Raw genomic sequence first — 14179 nt, 5'->3', positions numbered from 1 at the left:
AATAGCCATTGAACGCTATTGTTTATTTTTTTTTTTACCAAATTTTTTTTTGAGATAAAAAGTAGCTAAGCTAAGAGTTACACTCCGTCCTTCCAACCAACTCTATGCCAAGAATCAGGTCGATTGATTGCTTATTTAGGGCATAAAGTAACCAACAAACGAACAAAGAAACACACTTTTGCATTTATAATAATATTATGGACAGTTGCCCACATAACTATCGATTAATATCGAAATTAAATTAAATTAAAATTAAATATCGAAATGCTTAGATATTTTATAGCCTGATACTAAGCACTACATTGTTTCCTACTGAATCTAGGCCCCCTTCCACTCGAACCCCAATCGCTTTCCAAGCGACCATGTACAGAACACTACAACGGGTTATGGATTAGCTACCATATAAATTGCATACGCTACTACCATATAGACGGCTTCGTACAAAAACGCTCAACCGCTTGGCGTCTTTGTCGGTGGAATTGTAACTAGCAACGACCGAAGCTGCCTTCCAGACTAGAATAGAGAGAGAGACAGAGATTATAAATTCCCTAAAGATCCTTTCCAATAAAATAACTTAAGGTTAAATTACATAAGGTTGTAATATTTCTTGCAAAGCTCGTAGTGAAACGGAATCAGATTTGCCAAAAAATTCAGCACTATCTTAATTAGTAACTAACTAAGGACTCTCCTCATCTCGCGACTGCGGCATCAGTTTTAAATCTTTGCATCCCTTTGAGGGAAAAATCTGCGTACATTCTACGCTACTTTAGAAATTAAAAATAGCACGTTATGTACGTATGACAAATCAGACCAATCAGACTGGCACAAAATACAGAAACAGTGTTTTTCGTTAACTTATAAATGTGGCTTTATATTGGTGAAAGAGTTTTCAAAACCGGTTCAGAAGATCCAGAGATTACCTCCGTCAATCTCACAAACTCACAAACAGACAAACTCACAAATTTACCCCTCTATAACATTAGTATAGAATAAGTATAGATACAGATGTTATCCATATTAAAACCATGTTTTTTTAATGCGAAAGTACCACGTATGTCGGTTTTTCTATTTGAGGTTGATCTTGATGATATAAGTCCTGAATCCGGGAGACGTAGAAAAGATTTAATACCGAAAGTAACTTATGTCCACAAAAATCCAGCTTTAAAGATAGTTAGAGCTAGTCTCTATTGCCTATTCATGGCTTCAAAGTTTATTTATTTATTTATTAATTTATTAAGGACACTAACAATATACATATTCACCATATACAGTAAGAACTTGTACAATATTTAACACATTCCCTTATATGTACATCTATAACAAGTGACCATGACATAAAGTTAAACCGATATGTAATACTATAGTAACCCGATATATAAGCTTAGCCAATAAATTTTGCGTTGTGATAAATTGCATCCAGGGAATGGATATTGGATACTTTTTATCCTGGGAAAACTAACAGTTCTCGTGGTGTTAAATAATAACCGAAACTATTTATTTTCGGATTATTTGGCCCACTGGTGATAATAAATTCTAGTAAGAGATAGGTCGAAGCGTGCTTGCTTTGATGCCTATTCACTCTTGCTTTAAAAGAACTCAAGTTCTACGTGGCAGATACATATGCGGGTCTTAGCTTAACAGCTCGTACTACAGATACAATAATAATGTCAACAAAACATATAAACATAATAAAAATATAACTTTAATAACATAAGTGCCTTTTGGGCAGCTTTTTTCACGCTTTTTGAGGTTATTGCACAAAACGAAGAGCATATACGGCGACTTCCGACCCGGAAACTGGGGCGTATCAAGCACGGACGCTAATGTGAGTGCCGCTCCAACCTTTTTTTTTCAATTTCTATAGTCAAACAGTTCTATTCTATTTAGTCACCGTATATGTCGCTGAAGGAATAAAATCTAATACAATTCCAGGAGCCTTTAATTCCTTCCCTTCATTTAGTATTTATGTATAAGAAAAGAAACAATCTTTCATTTATTTTTTTTATATTCTTTTCTAAATATTTCTCACTACATTTCAATTTTTTACCGATCTTCAAAACAAAATCTATGTTGATTAAAATCGGCAGACCGGCAGCATCGTCTTTCAGACCAGAAAACAACATTGCGACAATGTTGCTTAGCGGCAGAAATAAGCATCATGGTAGCATTCCCCGGACGAGATCTGTAACAAAAAGTCTACTACTAAAGTATGTTGTTATCTTTGGGCTGATAAAAATATCAGAGTCACTAAACGGACGAGCCCTATGATTATCGTTCACGTGATCAAAACAGAAATGCGCTGATCCGAAGTAATCCATTTATCCACATTTTTTGAGTTGCGAAGTTGAACGAGCATGGGAGAGTTTTTATTTGGTCACAGGGCTCGCAGGACCTGTGGATTTTTGGAGTGGCTACTTTGTACCAAAAAACCCAAAGACGATATACAAAGAGTTATAAAGAGTCAGAAACCGTGGAATTTAAAAACCTCTACAAAAAACATAAACCCTTTCAAGATAATGTGGTGACCTATAACTGGTAGAAGCTGTGTCGGTAGACCATCCACAACATGTTAATACGAAGTTAAAAACAAAAGATCTTGGAGGGTTGAAATCGCTCCGAAAAACCTAACTGACTAAATTCAATAAATAAAAAATGATCACACAAACATTTTCCAGTAGTGGGAATCGAACACACGGCCTTGGGCTCAGAAAGCAGGGTCGCTGCAAACTGCGCCAATCGGCCGTCAAATTTAATTGTAAATATTTATTTGTGCAATAAAGAATAAAAACAAACAAACAAATAAACATCATTACTACCATTCGTTTATAAGTATAATTGATAAGTAACAGTCACACTATCTTAAATGTGACATGTCTGTACGTAATAGGTAGCCTATGTGATTAGTTTGGCTATCTGCTATGGATGATTGTACTCTATCTCCCATAATACTCTCCAGATCTTAACGAAATTTGGGTAAAGTTAAATTAATAATACTACATTTCCTATCAATAAAGACCTAAATCACTATACATGCCCAGCAGTGGACGTTGATAATGATTTAGTTATCACAATTCAACATAAAACGAAGTGTACGGAACGTGTACACGCTGACTTCCGAGCCGGAAACTAGGGCGTATCAAGTACTGGCGCTAATGTGAGTGCCGCTTCAACCTTTTCACCCTTTTTCTATTGTCGCGTATGCGCCTTAGGAGAGTAATGAGTGTCTGTGTTTTCAATTGTCGAGATTTACTGGCTTCTCTGGATTCTTTAAGTGTTAGCCGGCTACTAACCAAACAATCTATTGTAAACATTAGCCCTTACACTTTTATGACACAAATAATTATGGTACCTCATTCTAATCATAATCATAAAAATAAGAATATATTTACTACGTCAATACACACATCGCCATCTTGCTTGCAAGCTTAGCTTGTGTTATGTGTTGTTAAAGTCAGCAAATGCTCATAAATTTGGTTATTTATAGCTGGGGATTGAATACTTTGTGCAAAATATAAATAAATACAATAATCTAAAGAAGAAAAACATTCATGTTAATCACACAAAAATGTTCACGTTGTGGGAATCGAACCCACAGCCCGAACTTAGAAAGCAGAGTCGCTGCACACTGCGCCAATCGGCGGTCCAACAATTGGCCTTAACCGTGCATGTAATGCATCTCGTGTCCCATATTTTCACCTATGCCTAAGCGGTGATAGCCTAGTGGGTAGGACCTGGGCTTAACTTTCGGAGGACCGGGTTCAAAACACGTTTCCAATGTTATGTTAATATGACTTCTCTTAATCACTTAAAGATGACGGATAACATCGAGAGGAAACCTGTTTCACAATGCTTAAACAGATTTCCTCTCGATGTTACCTCAGAACTCCATTATTTATAAACTGATATATAATTTATTTATTTTTATTTCAAATAAATATTACCAAATTCAGTTCCAGTGGGCTCACTACCATCGGCTATAGCAATATTAAATCAAAATGACTAGTTTGAATGATAAAATGATTGTTTTATTTATTAGGCTTATAAAAAAGAAATAGGTAAGTAAAACTTTAAAATAACTTTAAAATAACATTATAATGATGATGATGAATCATCATCATTATATCAACCGTCCGTCGTACACTGCTCGACACATGTCTTTCATAGAAAGTTTCGAAGTCCCGGGTTTTTTGGCGTTTTTTTTAAGTGGCTCCCAGAATCTTATTTGATGTCATCTTGGGCGTCTACAACGCTGCGTTTACCGTTGCGGGTTTGCCATATAAGCACATTAGCACTCCAATGTCCCTCGGTTCTCCGAGCTATATCCGATTACCAATTTAGCTCCACGTCTCATATTGCTATAGTATTTAAATGATTTAGTTGTGCTAAATCATTTAAATACTATAGCAACATGAGACGCGGTAATCGTTAATCTCCGAAACTATCGGTTTGATTATTTTTAAGTTGGATAGCCCAATACCCGGTGAAGAAGGTTTAAGCCAGTAAAGACTTCGTTCATATAATACATATAACATTGTAAAACATGATTTGATTCGCAGTTAAGTTATTCGAGGCACTACTATACCAAAAATTATTTCCTTCACGTTTGTGCTCAGAGACTACCTACCTTCAATAATAAGATCTAGTGAGATCCAAAATAAACCGGTTTTCATTTCCGCTCTGAGGACCAATTCCGTGCCACTTTCGTTAGCCCACACTGGGCTTCCACTTGGAAGGTTCTTGTGGTACCGGAAGTACGACGTAAAGTGTGACCTATGAAAGTTCATTGTCTACATAAAATAAAATACATAATTTTAATATTAACTATCCGATATCTATATCTAGGTAACAGAGATAAAACAATGTATTTTATATAATCACAGTCACAACTTATCACTTATGTCGACCTCCCCGGTGCAGCAGTGAGACTTAAAAGTGGGAGGCGGTTCAGGGAGGTTGACCTGTGCCCATCTCTAGAAAATAAGCTAATATTGATTACGCTTAAAATGATCCGGAAATATAAGAACATATTCTTGTTGCAAGGTTGCAATCCACATCCATCATGCACAACAAATTAATGTTTTCCTAAATCCACCACGCTGCTCCAATGTAGCTTTGTGTAATAAGGTAACAGGTTATATTATATAAGACGTAAGGTGTTATAATCATAAAGATTGATATATCACGATCGCAGGAATAGTTTTAAGCGCTTGATGTCACGACTGTTCTGTCTCATATATAAACTTTATATATATTCCTGAAGAAATTATGTTACGCAAACTCGGTTAAAGTTAAGATGGGATAGGATATGAATTCCGCAAGTTTTCCTATAACAAAATTGAATATTCATTGTAAAGAATATTTTGTAGTTATATATATATCACTCATATGTATTAAATAGATTATATACTTAGTCGTAAGGTATTCTGTCTATCTAGTAGAAATAGTGTGGGTTCAATGAACTTACTAAAGTGAGTTTTTTCCTTTCATATAAATCATCTAACTAATAAATTGATTAATTGCAAAGAGTTAGTTTACTAGCCTAGTTTCGCAATAACTAAAGAGAAAGAATGGCAGCTTTGCCACGCATCGAACGTCAGAGCTCTTTGCTATAACTGATAAGGCCAACACACTGTAAAAGAGAGCGTGCAATTATTTATTAATTCAAACAAACCTCCACTGAATTTAGCTGCGTGGCCACCTATGCGTATTTTATACAGAGCGTTATTTTGAGAGCGTTCAGCGAGGCGAGAACTTAAACTATTGGTGCGGTTATGTTATCAGACGAATACTCGTATCGTGCTATCACATAAAAACTTCATGTTCGATATTCAGCGATGTATACTTGACCACCCTAACGATTCCAAACAAATTTATTCTTGCTTACGACGTTCGCACGAATTTTCTGGCAAATTGCGTATTCAATAAAATAAGTGATCGCATTGTCAAGGATTCATTAAAAATAATATTACTTACTTATTAATGCACACGGATAGGTATAAATTTGAAAATATATTTTTTAATAAAAAACTACGTTTTTGGACTTTATTAATACTAGCTGACCCCCTGATAATACACCAAATCGGTTATTACCGGAAAACACAAATAAAATGACATTTTCTAAAAATTAATCCTAGCCAGATCAATTTATCGCCCCCGATACTAAATTTCATGAAAATCGTTGGAGCCGATTGTGAGATTCCAATTATATATATACAAGAATTGCTCTTTTAAAGATATAAGATAAAAGTTAGACATATCCTGACGCTGGCATTAAGGCATTATCAAGCTTAACAACATTTCTCTAGAACTCAGTCATATACCTTTATCTCTTATAGTTTTTTTCCGACTCAATTTGCAAATCCGACTACCAGTATGACACTCGAAATAAAGTTTTCTATGTCCAGAATTATCCCCTTCAAAACTTTACTTTACCTGTTTATAATATTAATATAGATTTTGTAATATCCATACTAATATTGTAAAAGTGTGTCTGCTTGTCCATCACCTATGTCGCGACTCGGATATATATTGTGGAAGGTATTTATTTCTTGTTTTTCAGTTATATAACAAAGTTAAAAAAATATTTTTTTGAATTTTTATTTATTTATTTATTGGGTGTACCAACGATTTTACATAAATAAAAATAATATAATTTATCATATATACATTACACAGAGTATGCAAAACCATTTAAAGGTAAACACTACATGCTAATTTTTGAATGTCATCTTTCATTCATTTGTGTTATAGTTTTCCATGAATTATGTAGTTCCATCTAGTAAATAAAAGTGGCTCTGCCGTACTAACAAGATGTAAAATTAAATAAATAAAATAAAATAATAAATAAATGGTCGGCTCAACCTTTAAAAAAATATTGAAAAAAAAAGTCAATTCAAGTCAAGAAAATATGATGTTTCATGACGTTATGAATCCAGTGACACGTCTACATGTAAGGCGACATAACGAAATCTTTATCAAGGCTCTAGCACAGTTCAATCTGAATCCTGCTCTAACATTTTGTCAAATCTTAAGACACCTGATTTATAACCAAAAGTTAGCCACGAAATAAAACCTCGCTCTGCTGTAAAGCACAAACTATCAATGTTAGTATCCTCTAGGAAGAAAGTTTTACGAGAAACATATTATTTAGCATTTCCATTTGCAGTTAAACTAAAAGATAATTATTCAAAAGCACAGCTATGTCATCAACAGACTTTTAGACTCAGTCAAACTGTCATTAAAAAAGAAAACTAATTGAGAACATGTTCTTATGTCAATTGCCTTCGATTAAATTCCAGCATCATATTTGGTAACCTAACAACAAACTACACCACACAAAATTACTCATAAATCGAATCCTTACGACTTCTTAAATTATGCTTTTTTATCTTACCTAGTCTAAAACACATAAGGGGATCTAGATTTACGGTTCGTATGTGAAAATGTTCTTAAGTAAGGAAATAACGGAGTTATTTCCTTACTTAAGAACATTTAAGGAGGAAATTTTTTATGCGAAATCGAAATAAATGATAACCTTTGTAGTGTCTCATGACAATATCTCATACATTAAATTCAATACGTTAGGTATAAGAAATCCCAGGAGTCGCCATAAAGATAATATGATTTGAAATTGCGATTGTATGTATATCAGAGAGGTATATCATTCTCTGGGGAGATCATTTTGTTTGAAGCCGGCTTTAGTAAAAAACGGATTCCTTTGACGAATAAACTAGAAGCACGTAACATAAGAAGTATGCAATAAAAATGTTACAGCGTTTCCACATAGCCTGATTTTAAATTGGTATACGATCTGGATTCGATATCGGATCATGTAAACTAATGATTATTAAGTAAAGTTGGTAACCGTATATACCTATTCATTCACTCTATAGATTTCATTTGGTTTGGTGGTAGGATTCGGGCGTGGCTTGTTACCACCCTACCGACAAAGACCTGCAAAGCGATCAAGCATTCCGATACAATGTCGCATAGACTGATTAGGGGTATATTTTCGTTTAACCGCCATACCATAACTAAAGGGTTAGCCTGCTAACATCTTCAACTGCATCATCACTCACCCTTTATTTAGACTGCAGTCAAAGAGAAAGTGCGAAAAGTACCAATATTATAGGAGGCAAAAAAACGTATGCTGAAACGTATAGATGTCAGAGATCATCATTGAGATGTATTCCAATTTGAAGGTGAGGAAGTAACTAAATTGAACAGAGCTAAAACTAAAAAAAAATCTTAAACAGTTCTTTGATCTTATCAAAGTTGGCAGCAATGACATGTGATCTTATATTTTACCACCGTTGCAGTTTTTAACTCAATAAATCGAAAGTTATGTTCAAGTTGGTAGCTCTACGTTTTATTATGCTGCAATAATGCATAACATTAAGATGCTTCGCCATTATTCATGTTTGAACGCGCTTAAGCCATACAAGCCGTATCGGAAAAGCTTGGATGGTTTTAGCTCTATTTCTCTCTCCTTTAAGGAAGGAATCCCATCCCCAGCAGTGGGGCATTGGTATGCTGAGGATGCACGTGCCGATATCGAATCGGTGTATAAAAACGATCTTACGATAAATTTATTCCAATAATTTGTAAGCCAAGCTTCAGACACGCCGACATCGACAAATGTCTGCGTACCTTTTTGCGAGGAAAGTTTTATACGTTGTTAGACTGGGTTTAAGATTTAATAAGATTTTCTTAGGACATCGCTCGCACGTGCCTGAAGAATGTACACAAGGCACTAACAATGTTCTACGTAAGTTTGAAACTTTGGATTTGTCTCTTTCTTCTCTAATTGAACTAGCTTAAGCGTAGCTAGTAACGAAGAGTAGAGGTTAAGGGTTCGGCCTCCTTTTCAGGCGGACCGAGTTCAATCCCCAGCACGGCTTCCTAACTTTCAGGGTTAATTTGTTTATTTATTTATTTAACTTACATTAAATATTAATATGCAACATAAAAAAAAAAGTTACAAATTATAATTTCTGCGTCCAGGCAGCCCTACGTGGAGTTTAATATACAAGATTTACGCCTGTCGCATTGCTGTCGCGAGATACGTAATCACCCTGCCGGTCTCCTCCCACAATAAAAAGAGGTTAAGGCCGTAGCCACACACTTTTGAGAACATTATGGAGAACCTACACGCCTGAGCGAGGCGTGCAGGTTTCCTCACGATGTTTTCCTCCACCGATGAAGCAAGTGATAGTTTAATTGCTAACATAACTTTAAAAAAAAGTTTCAAGTGCGTGCCGGGATTCGAGCTCGCCCCCTCGAAAGCGAAGTCGAACCTACCCACCGGGCTATCACCGCTGCAACTCGCACGGAATAAAACAGTAACAAAAAGACAACTAAATATTACCCCTCTAGGAAGTAGGAATAGATAGGTTTCCCGTCTATATAGTTGGCGAATCGTTTATTTTTCGTGGGCTAACACCATCCCTAAAACAAAAGTACCTTCAAATCAACATCTACTAGTAAAGCAGGCTTCACCTTAAGCTCACCTAGAATATCATGCAAGAAATAATTTCACGAATCTCGTTTTATAATATTATAATTGTTTTTCTTTCACTACAAATTGACTGCAATCTCACCGGGTGATTAAAGTTATGATACAGTCTAAGATGGTAATGGGTTAGCAAGACCAGAACAGGGAAAATTCTAAAATTGGATACTCCAAATTGCCCCTACCGGGTATCGAACCCGGCACCTCCCAAATGTAACACCTGCGCTCACCGCTGCGCCACGGAGGTCAATGTATGTGTGCTGATGTAGTATGAATTGTTTAAGCTGTTAAAAGGTATATACATTTACAATGTTTGCCAAACAACTCACTATAGCGTTAAGTATGTTTAAGTAGGTATTATAAACATTGACCGTGTTAAATTCAATTACGTCACGACATGTCTTCATTCACTACTCGGTAATACAGTAAACATTGTAAGAGTCTACACTTTACGTGCTTTATCTAAAACACCTGCAACTGACACCCGACAGCAAGTTAAATTAAAAGTCGCTCAATTATTATGAGCTAGTGGATTTATTAATGGAGAGAAAATGTGATTTCAAAGTAATAAGTTTCACAGGGCGCAATACCAATTGAGATTGGTTTGTGCAGAGAGCTAAAATAAAACTAAGACGTAGTTCACCTTGAAGTACGACTACGTGAGACGTCTTACCGCACTACTTTAGTTAAGTATTTTTTTTTTAAAACGATTCGTACTCACACACAACAGATCTTCGGCAATGTACCCTCTACGCACGTTTCGCTCCGAAACCGCAGCATCTTCAGGAGATGTTGTTTTTACAATGAATAATTGTTAAGAAGATCTGTTTGGTGTGGAGTATAAGGATTGAAGAAATTATAAATTACACCATACAGATTCTCCTGTTGTTCGCGGAGTATAGCAAATAAAGCTAAATTTTCATAATATATTATAGATTTCCGCAAAGTAACGCCTGCTTCTATCCAATGTTGCCTGAGCTGACGGTTATTTTTAAAAAACGATACATACTGTTTGTTATATTTATATTTCAACATACGAAACCCCAATCGTCGAGGTTCGGCCTAACACGAGGTGCCTTCGGACCGACTACCCCTTCGTTTCTTTGAGCCACAAACTGGACAGCCTCATTCCGAGTCTCATCAACAAACCTGCGTTACGCTGTTAAAATCATGTACATCCGGGTTTATCATCTAAACATAATCAAAAAAAAAACCAGACCTAAAATTGTTTTTAGAAGGGAATCCTTAATCCTAACTTATATTTCAAATGCGAAAGTGTGTTTTTTGTCCTTCTTTCATGCCCTAAACAAGCAACCAATTTATTATTTTTAATTATTTTAATTTCTTGATTTTTCTCTAATCTCGCATTAACAGAAATATTTTTTCACAGTGGCTGTAAAAATATGTAATAAAACTGACAAAGCGGCTAAGGTTAATTTTTGTTCCGAAAAATGCACCATTTCTATCTCATAATACTAATTCAGAATTTTGTTATAATGATGTCCTAAATTCTTTTGGAATTCACAATCGTTACTCTTTTTAGACGTAAAGAGGGAATATATGCTTCAACATTTATCCCTTCCATGCCTCTCACGATCATGTGATCAGGACGCGCCTTAAGTAAAAAACTTGTAAGAAAATTTGCAATCTCCAAAAAAAAATTAAAAACATATTGTAGGTATACATTTTTCTGCAGGCTGAGATGAGATAGTTCTTCAGTAGCGAGTTTTGTAGAGTGGTCGAGTTTTTCATTACTTTTTCAATATGGCCGGCGGCTGTGGAAAATAAAACTGAGTTATTGCGGCCTGGATTGTATCAGAAACAAAGATCAACTTTGTTTCAAAGACTCGTCAAGATGTAATCGAGAGGAAAATATTTCGTGTAACATTCCTTTTTAAATTTCTCTTCTATCTTTGTCGGCAGCAATTTTTAATTTGAATGAATTAAAAATTTATTAATAATGTTTTATTATTTCGTCCCAATCGTCGAGGTTCGGCCTAATTAATTAATCGAAGTTTTTAAATTGCAAGGAATTGCAGAAAGCCGCAAAAATATAATTAATTCTTAATTTACACATTGCGAATCTATGCTGTCCAAGCATTAGACACTAATTCATATTATTAAAAATGCGAAAGTTTGATTTTCACTTACGTAAGCAGGGATTAGTCGCTGAAGCTAAAAAAAAACCGATCTAAAAAAAATTGGTACAGAAATAGCTGACAACCTGAAGACAGACTATTATAAAGCATCTTATCGTCTGCCACCGATGCAATTAAATTTATTAACAAATTGAAATAAACTTTACATGAAAAAGAAAAGAAAAAGTTGTATAAAATTTTAAAACAGGTAAGATAAGAAAGACTTTATACATATTATATTTTTATATTTATTCATTTCATCCATAAAACACTTCACCAAGCCGGTTGATATATTAAGTTACTTTGTTAATTTAGGATTTTAATTTGAACCACATGCTTTAGCTATTGTTCTGTGAATTAGTTTTCCCGGAATACATTAATTTAGCCTTTTTAACTCTCTCTGACTCCATAACTGTCTAAATGCAAAAATCACGTAACGATCTTTTGTACATTGCACGAATCAGTGACAAACCTACACACACAATTCGTATTTCTAATCTAATAAGTATGATATAAATTACTCATGTTACTACTCGTATTTGACAAGCAAATACGAGTAAAAATTAGCAAGCATCTTTTTTTTTTAATTATTATTAAACTCTTTATTTGTATACCACAACATTAACATATTTAAAATATAACAGAAACAGAAACATATCGAAAGAAGTAGTAATACAAAAGGCGGCCTTATCGCTTAATAGCGATCTCTGCCAGGCAACCTTTGAATTAGGAAAAAAAAGAAGAGGAGAATAGACTGCTGGTGGTACAAATATTAAAATACATACATGCGAATAACTACATGCTAATACATAAACTAGTGTACACATATAGATAAAAAGTAAATAATATAATTAATAAATAAATATAAAAATAAACTAATACATCTTGCATATGAACACTATATACTTTTACTAGCGGCCCCTCCCAGCTTATTCGGATTCAATGCTCATACTCTATGTATGCCATCTACAGAATGTCTTTACATACAACGTTCACAGCTTTTTTTTAAGTTACAAATCTTTAATAACTTCGAAAATATTCATTTAAATTACATGCTGGCACAGTTCGCTACTAAGCGATAAGGCCACCTTTTTTATACAACTACTCGTAAGTAGTAGTCGTAGTTCTGCTTTTCCTTTTGATGTTCTTATTTTTCGCGGCGTATTTATACACCACAATGAAAGAGCATAAATAAATTAATAAATAAATATGTTTCGATGATTATTACTTAGTGTGTTGTACAAATAACTAACCTAACCATACCGACCATATTTAGGTATAATTTTATTAGTGTTTTGCATTAAGCATAAACGGAGGACGCTTGATCAAAGATCATTTCTCTGATAATACGTAATTCCACTAATTTCAGAGAACCTTTGAGTTGAGTGTGATCGACTTTATCACCTCAAATCCTTAATCCTCGTATCCTTAATTTTCTTGTCACGACTTGGCCAAGTTATAAATTCACTGTTATTCTTACAATTCATAATACACTTTCCAAATTAAATTCGCATTCAAACAATAACTTATTCTTTTTATTCACAAAGCCTTCGCCACCTAAAAGAATTCAGGAGTTAATAATTTGGTAAATATTTTACGTGTTAATTTATTGCCGGTGTTTTAATGGGGGCTTTCTTGTGAAAATATACTAATCAAAAATGATTTAATATGTTTCTAACTTATATCTTTAATCGAGCAATTCTTGTATATATATAAATGGAATCTCGGAATCGGCTCCAACGATTTTCATGAAATTTAGTATACAGGGGGTTTCGGGGGCGATAAATCGATCTAGCTAGGATTCATTTTTAGAAAATGTCATTTTATTGGTGTTTTCCGGTAATAACAGATTTGGTGCAGACGTAGTTGCACGGGTCAGCTAGTTGTAACTTATACTATTATTGCAGTATATATACTCGTACTACTATTGTAGTATACATACCGATTTTTACAACAATTATTACAACAATTACAATTATTCAACAATATGTATTTGCTCGTTTCGGTTTTTTAGGAAACGTTCAATCAATCTAACAGTTTCGCGAAGAAAACTATTTTTAACCGGTTAAAATGATAACTTTTCATTCCATTTCGCCTCATTAACTTTATTCAACCGGTTGATTGAACTCAATATTCACTCAGCTCTTTTAATCATTTTCCGCCATTACTGCAATTTGCAGAAGAACAATGAAATTAGCGCCAAATATTGAACAATAGATTGAAGCAGTGGATCGCTCTCATGGTGTCTAGTTTAGCACGTCAATTATTATGAAATATAGCAGCATATAATATATCATAGTTTATTTAGGTTACATCATCGACATCATTACGGTTCGTTAGAAAACGTTCTATCAATTAGCCGGCTAAACAAAGAGCAATATATTACCGGTTACTGGTTAGTAAATAAAACTTCCCGGTAAATTAAAATCCTTTTTGAACTCTGGTAGGTAGTACTTTGCCAATTAGTTGGCTTTGTAGGTATTTGTGGTTTTTAATGTGGATAAGTTGTTATCGAGGAATTGGTTATCTT

The 14179-nt window shown here is 34.4% G+C and overlaps 1 protein-coding gene across 1 annotated transcript in view; it reads left to right on the top strand.

The window, feature by feature from the left end:
* Window positions 1–14179, top strand: part of LOC120626678 (suppressor of lurcher protein 1-like) — a 377806-nt gene that overhangs the window by 214792 nt on the left and 148835 nt on the right. The gene's annotated exons all lie outside the window — the stretch shown is intronic.

This window comes from Pararge aegeria, chromosome 10, assembly GCF_905163445.1.
Source record: "Pararge aegeria chromosome 10, ilParAegt1.1, whole genome shotgun sequence".
NCBI classification, from domain to species: domain Eukaryota; kingdom Metazoa; phylum Arthropoda; class Insecta; order Lepidoptera; family Nymphalidae; genus Pararge; species Pararge aegeria.
The sequence above is the reverse complement of the archived record's forward strand: the minus strand, read 5'-3'. Positions and strand labels throughout refer to the sequence as shown.